This window comes from Lagenorhynchus albirostris, chromosome 1, assembly GCF_949774975.1.
Source record: "Lagenorhynchus albirostris chromosome 1, mLagAlb1.1, whole genome shotgun sequence".
Lineage (NCBI taxonomy): Eukaryota > Metazoa > Chordata > Mammalia > Artiodactyla > Delphinidae > Lagenorhynchus > Lagenorhynchus albirostris.
In genome coordinates this window covers 137,837,535-137,844,620 of record NC_083095.1, presented here as the reverse complement: position 1 = coordinate 137,844,620, position 7,086 = coordinate 137,837,535, and positions in this window count along the sequence as shown.

The window sequence follows — 7,086 nt, the reverse complement described above, 5'->3', positions numbered from 1 at the left end:
AACTCTCACTCACTCCTTCATAAATGTGTTTAACAAACTTCAATGAAATTCTCATTTTCTGGCATTGCAGCATAAGACAATAGAAAAAAAAAATCCCTGTCAAATAGGAGCTCATTATATACATTTTAGGAAAAGGAGACAAGACATAAAATAAATCAAAATTGGTACACGTATTGATAAGGATATAAATATAACATTTAAGGGTAAAGTGAGGAGCCAAAGCAAATAGGACTCAATACTTACAGCTATTTACATTAAGGCATATTGAACAATCCTGAGATACTTCAGATCTGAGTGCCATTCAACAATGCTCTCATCCCAAATTTACCATTTTATCATGATCCATTCAGATACTCTCTCCAAAGACGCATTTTCTCCACTAAGAGAAGGGGATGTGGGTGGGAATTATGAATTCATATTATGAATGTTGATAACCATCAATCAACTAGACAATTTAACGGGGTTTTGGTTGAAGCTATCACTACTCCAATGTGAATCAACAGCAGTACTTTTTCTCAAGGTAAGAAACTCAGAATTCTTAAACTTACTCAGAATAGCTGATTAAAACCCAAAAGGAAAGCAAGAGGAGGAGGTACATCTCCTGTTCACCTAGTGTTTCAATGTCCTTGTAGAAATCAACACTCTCTGACAACTTGGTCGGGTTGCTGCTGATAGGGCATTTTCCCTCTCTTCACAATCTCCATAAAGGTGAGTATTCCTACTCTTTTGGACTTTGTGAACCTAAGAGTAATGTGGTGAAAGGCTCACATACAATCTCCTCCTTTTCCTTATTGTCTTTCTTGGTCTCCTGTTTGAGACACAGATCCTTCCCCACCTATCAACAGTATACACTCCTTCAGCATTCCTCAAATTTCAACACTAAACGAGTGAACTGGGTCACAAAGGTGAATATAACTATCATACTTGGAAGAAAAACCCATACTTGATGGCATACAGATACACAAGGGAAGAATTTTTTAAAGTTAGGAAGTTTGAAGACATGTAAATACAGTATTATGGGGACACTGAAAGTTCTCACTGAAATCAGCCATACAGACTGTACTATGTTGTTCCTTCTTATGACTGAAAACCATTGATAATGGACTGTATTCTACAATTTAATGTCTTATTATTGATCTGTACACAGTCTCTCCTCAAAATCAGCTTTTCACTTTCAAAGTAGCTTTAAAAATAGAAAAGTTTATATTACAGAGAAAATGAATATTTTTAGGGACATACGGTACATAAAAAGGATAATACTGCAAAATATGTTGATTCTATCCAGAGGAAAAAGTCTACCATCTATAAACCTTCGTCTCTGGATTGTTTTGTTTAAAAGAAAATGGCAGGAAAAAAAAAAAAAAAAAGGACACCTCTGGCATATGCTATACAAGCAGGAAAGAAAACAAGGGTTGCATTATACTACTCCATAACTATTAATAGGGATTTATAACTCAACCTATAATTTTCATCATAAAAAGTCTAATCCAGCAGATGCTCGATTCCCCAGTACTAAATCTATATTTGCACATTCCAACTCAGCTTAAGCTATAAAATCTGTAATTTCCTCATTCATGGCCAGAACACTCCCAAAAACATCTTCAAAGAACTCCCTCAGGCAGGGGCTCTATAAACTCTTACTTTCCTTGCTCTTTAAGTGATTGGCTAAATCATCAAACTTTCACTCACCCAAACATTAAACAAGGAGTTTAATCAACAGTTAAAATTATACATCTGCTACATGGTAGGCTCTATAAAATAATGAATGGAAAGTTATATATGAACAGGAAAATATTCCTGTCAAAAGGAGCTCATTATTTCTAGTCTATTTAAACACACAAAAAAAGGAGTTCATTATTTCTAGTCTATTTAAACAGACACAAAAATAAAACAAAATTTAGCAACTGAAATGTTAGAGACATAATGCGTGTTGTGTATTAAATGTTAGCAATTTAGACAGTTTGGACCAAAAAAATTCAGGCTCATTTCCAAACCACTAGTCACACAATAAATTTCTGGCAATATTCCAGACTCAATCGGGAAAGATCATTTTCCACAGTCCTGTATTCTCCTTGACTTAGTGATGTTATTGACATTTACTGTCCTCTAGAACTACTATCTAAAATGTAGGTTCAGCACACTTTGGCCTTGCCCTTGCAGCTTTTTCCTTCAAAACTCTACCTACTGTACATTCCATCTGACTTTGCTCCCTTGATTCCTAGCACCATCCTTTTTCACTTCTTCATGATTAGGTCGTTACTTTTTCTTTCACTTGGCCCCTCACCCATTCCTTCTTTCAACAGTCTTTGCTTAATATCTCACAAAAGCCAAAATCTCTGGAACTATTGTGCAATCTTGCCTTAATGATATATTTTACCATGGCCAATGGACACAGGAACAGATAGACATAAATGGGAACTGAAAAGATAAAGTTGCATGAAAGTTATCAGGGCAATACTGATGACTTGTAACAAAGACAATCAGTTCTATCCTGGATGCATACAATGTGGAATTCTGAAGTAGATCTCAACCTGTACAACTGAGATGCATCTTCATTTTTTCATGATTCAAGCAATCAATTCACAAGCTATCAGCATGTGTCTGTACCAGACTGACACTGGTAACAGTATTACAGGGCAAACTGTTGACTCAGAAGGATCCTTTGATTTGGCCTTGCCAATATTAAAAGTACTAATTAACCATCCCTTTCCATATAGCACTTTTACTAAAAATCAATGATCTTCTCTTTCTTCATTTCCAAACTTAATTGCGCCTTTCAGTGCCATGCAAAAGCCACCTGCTATCCCTGGTATTCCTTTTTGAAATTCAGTCTTCATTTCTCTCCATGGACAACACAATCTTTTGGTTTTCAGTGACTCTAGCCACTGTTGACAAATCTCCTTTATTGGATCCTCCTTATTAACTCGGTATCTAAATGCGAGAACATAAAAGGCACAGTCTTCAGGCGAATATATTCCTATTCCTACATATATTCCATGCCTACATCTCATCCTTCCCCATGGCCATAAGTCTGCTATTGATTACTCCAAATTAATACCTCAATCCCCAATTTCCCCTCTAATCCCCAGAGTCCTACTTAATTAGGCATTATGGGAAGGCAGAAATTTTTAGGGTCTATAATCCTTGAAAATAAACATCAATTTTAGAATTTTTTATGGAAAAATTAAAGATAACAGGATTTGTTTTATAATCCCATATGATAAACTAGGTAGAATATAGCAGAGAATATTTAAATTGGTCAAATAAATGTGGAGACAGTATTTTTAACCAACTGCATAGTTTTGCCTTGGAATTAACTTAGTGTCCTGTCTTAGTTAAACCAAATACCAGAAAAGTCACAGTCCTGGATTTTTGTACAAATGATTTATCAGAGAGTAGTAAAACTCAAGAGATATGGGGAGAAATAAGGGCTACAGTCTTCTCCTTAAACTTTTCATTGGTCTAACTCATTCTGCTCCATATGGGAGGAAGAGGCTCCATCCTGATTGGAGACATTCCAAGTAAATGCTGGGCCTCTTTTTTAATGAGGAGTCCCTGTGTTCTGTGGTCATCCATGTGTTTACTCTCCTTTGTGTCTTCATTTCATGTTCATGGATGCTGCCTTGAAAGTACCTTTCTTCGTGAAAAAGACCCAGCCATGCTGCCCCCTTCTCCTCTTCTCCAAGGTAAGAGCATTCCATTTATTTTTAAATTAGAGACACTGAATTCTCTTTGGGACTACTCTACCTTTCCTTCTGTATTAAAAAGCGTTTGGCAGCACAGTTTTATTATCATTCCAGAGAATAATTAAACAGTAACATGCTTTTCTGTTGTGATTCCCTATTTATTTTTTGAAGGTTTCATGCCATGGAAATTTTAAGGATTTGCTAGATTGAGGCTGAATCTACGAATATGGTTAAAAAAAAAAGCCTTAACAACACCAAAACAATCATCTATATATACACATGGAAGTGAGGAGAATGTGTTTTAGCCAGGCTGGTTCAAATTTTCCAAGATACCCTTATTATATGTAAAAGCACCATATTTATATTAAAATTATTAAAAACTTCCTTTTGTCCCTGTATTCAACTGTTTCACCTTCTTTAGATGACAAGTTTCTTTAATGGAAATTCGTTTGCCTGTTTATTTGCACGTTCATTTAGTTCATACTTCATTTGTTTATAATCAGTAATTCTGGCTTCACTTCCATTTTCCTCTTCAAGCACGTAAGGTCAATATTTACTGAGCCTCCACTACAAGCCTGTCATCAGAGACTAAGTACAAAGTTAGAAACAGGGAGCACTGTTTTGACCCAAAGCCTGAGGTCATCCTCATGCCTCTGTAAATATACTGCATTGGTTTATAATTTATACTCTCATATGACATTTCCATTCCTGGACTGCACCTCAGCAACAATGAGCCAGATTTTGAACCTCATCATATTCAGGATGATTAAGAACATTTCATCAATTCAACGAGGTCACTTTTTCAAAACTCAGCATATCTTTATTCTGGAAATCTTATTTAACTAGAATAAAATTTGGGATTATGATTATAGATTGCTTAAGTTTCCCTGGTTACAGAGAACATAGAACAAAATTTAGGGACATACAGATTTTAGGCAACATAACCACTGTATCAGTCTGTATCATCTATACGCAGCACCACAGAGGGCTGGAGTTCATTCACCATCGATCTCAGACACTATAAAGGATTATGAAAACCTAATAAAGCAATAACAAAATAATAACAGTCCAAGAAAACTGTTGAACATCTTGCCAATAATGATGGTATTGTTGCATTCCCTAGTTGGGACTTACTACTAAAAACACACCCTTCTCCCTCTACCAACTACCTCTTAAAGAGTTCTACGTGCCCCTCACATACCACTCCCTAGTTTAGGCATAAACTTCATTAAACCTTTTAGATAACCCTTTCCCTTTTTTGTACTGTGGGTCACCATCTCATTCTTTCACACAGTATTTTCAGTTAGAAAATATTTTGTTGACCATTTCTCACAAGCCATGATATACAAACTTCTCCTTAAAGCAGAACAGCAGCTAATATACATTACATAAACCAGTAACAGAGAGTTTGAAAAATCACCATTGATTCTGCTAAAAATCACCTGTGACTGCTAAAACTATGGTGTAAAAGTCTGTTGACAAATAGGGTATTTACATACTTTCAAATGATTTCCCTACAGAATATTTATTAATTACAAAGGAATGTTAACTTTATACCAATTGAACCAAACAATCACAGTTATGTCACCAATAATAGGACAAAGTGATATCACTTGCCATATGATGTGAATCAGAGGTAGAGACATATCAATTTGAAGTATTCTTGCCAATACATTAACTTAAACCTATTCATGAGGAAATATGAGAAAATTAATAATTTGAGGAATCTTTTAAACTATGAGCTATTATTTTTCAAGAATACCAACATCATCAAAGACAAAGGATGAATGAGAAACTGTTCCACATTAAATGGGACTAAAGAATTGTAACACTTGAATGCAAAACAGGATCCTCTTCTGGGTCTGAAAGGGGGAAAAATTACAGAAAGAACATTACTAGAACTGGTGACATCTATGTACTGTATATCAGTGTAATATATTTGTACTATTGATAAATTTCATAGTTTTGAAAACTGTAACAAGTTAATTTAAAAGGATGCTCAGGCTCTTAGAAAGTGAATGCTGAAGTATTTTGGTTTAGACACATATCTGGAAGTTACAATTAATTCTTAAAATAAGAACAATAATTGGGCAGGGAGAGAATGAAAGAAAGAGGGAGGGAGAGACGAGGGAGGAAGGGAGGAAAAGAGAAAAAACACAGGAATGCAGAAAAATCTGGGTGACGAGTATACGGGGGTTCTCTATATAATCCTTGCAACTCTAAATCTAAAATAATTTCAAAAATAAACAGTCAAAAATAATAAACACTGGTATAAGATATGCTGAGGAAGTTTGTGAACCCCCAAGAAGCACTGCATTTAGAAGAGGTCTATGGTTTCTACCTCTGACAATTCTTGTGATTATAGGAAACGCGGACTACTGCTTTTTTAAAAAATAAATAATCCATCACTATTTGGCCTTTTTATCCATGGCCACTGACTGTTTATACTTAAGTTAAAAATACCATTTTCACCTATTAGATTGGCTAAAATCTTAAAGGATTGATAACATCCATCATGTACAAGTTTTTATGAAAATTAGCACTGCCATTACTCCATATATATGCCATTACTATTTTCACCTATTAGATTGGCTAAAATCTTAAAGGACTGATAACATCCATCATGTACAAGTTTTTATGAAAATTAGCACTGCCATTACTCCATATAAGTGTGCTGGCCTAGAAAACATTTCAGGAGCAATTTCACAATATCTACTAAAATTAAAGTATGCAGAATTGATGATCCAACAATGCCACATCTAAAAATCTATCATAGAATTAGGAGACCAATTTTATATACATAAAATTACATACATTATAGTATTATATGCAGCAACATAAACAAATAGTTAACCTGCATTTCCAAACAGAGAAATAGATAAACCAGCCAATGGAAAGTCTGCAGATAAGCTATATTTATTGGTTTGGAAAATGTCTGCAAAATATTAAAGAAAAAAATAAAGTTGCTAAACAACAAATACCATAATGATGGCATATTTATAAAATAAATTCAACTTATATAAGCTTAGACAAATTATTGACCACTATATCACAAATAGTTAACTCTTCTCACCCCTGGAAAGTAGGAATGGAAGATGAAGGATGAATGACTACAATTTGCTTTAGGTTGTTTAATAACCCTTCATTCTTAGTGGCCCCATTTCAATGCACTAGGTATCAGGCTTGTCTAGTGAGACAGGTTAGGCAATGCAGTTAGTAGTTCCCTGATGACAGTGCATCTGACATTCCAGAAGTAGACAAAACTTCCAGTAAACACAGCCATCTATATTAAGCCCACTTAGGTTAAACAGAAAACAAGTGAAAATCAAGAGTAATGTGGATTAAAGGAAAACCTCATGAGTTTTTTACTCCAATCCCAAAGAAGAAAATGCCAGTGTAG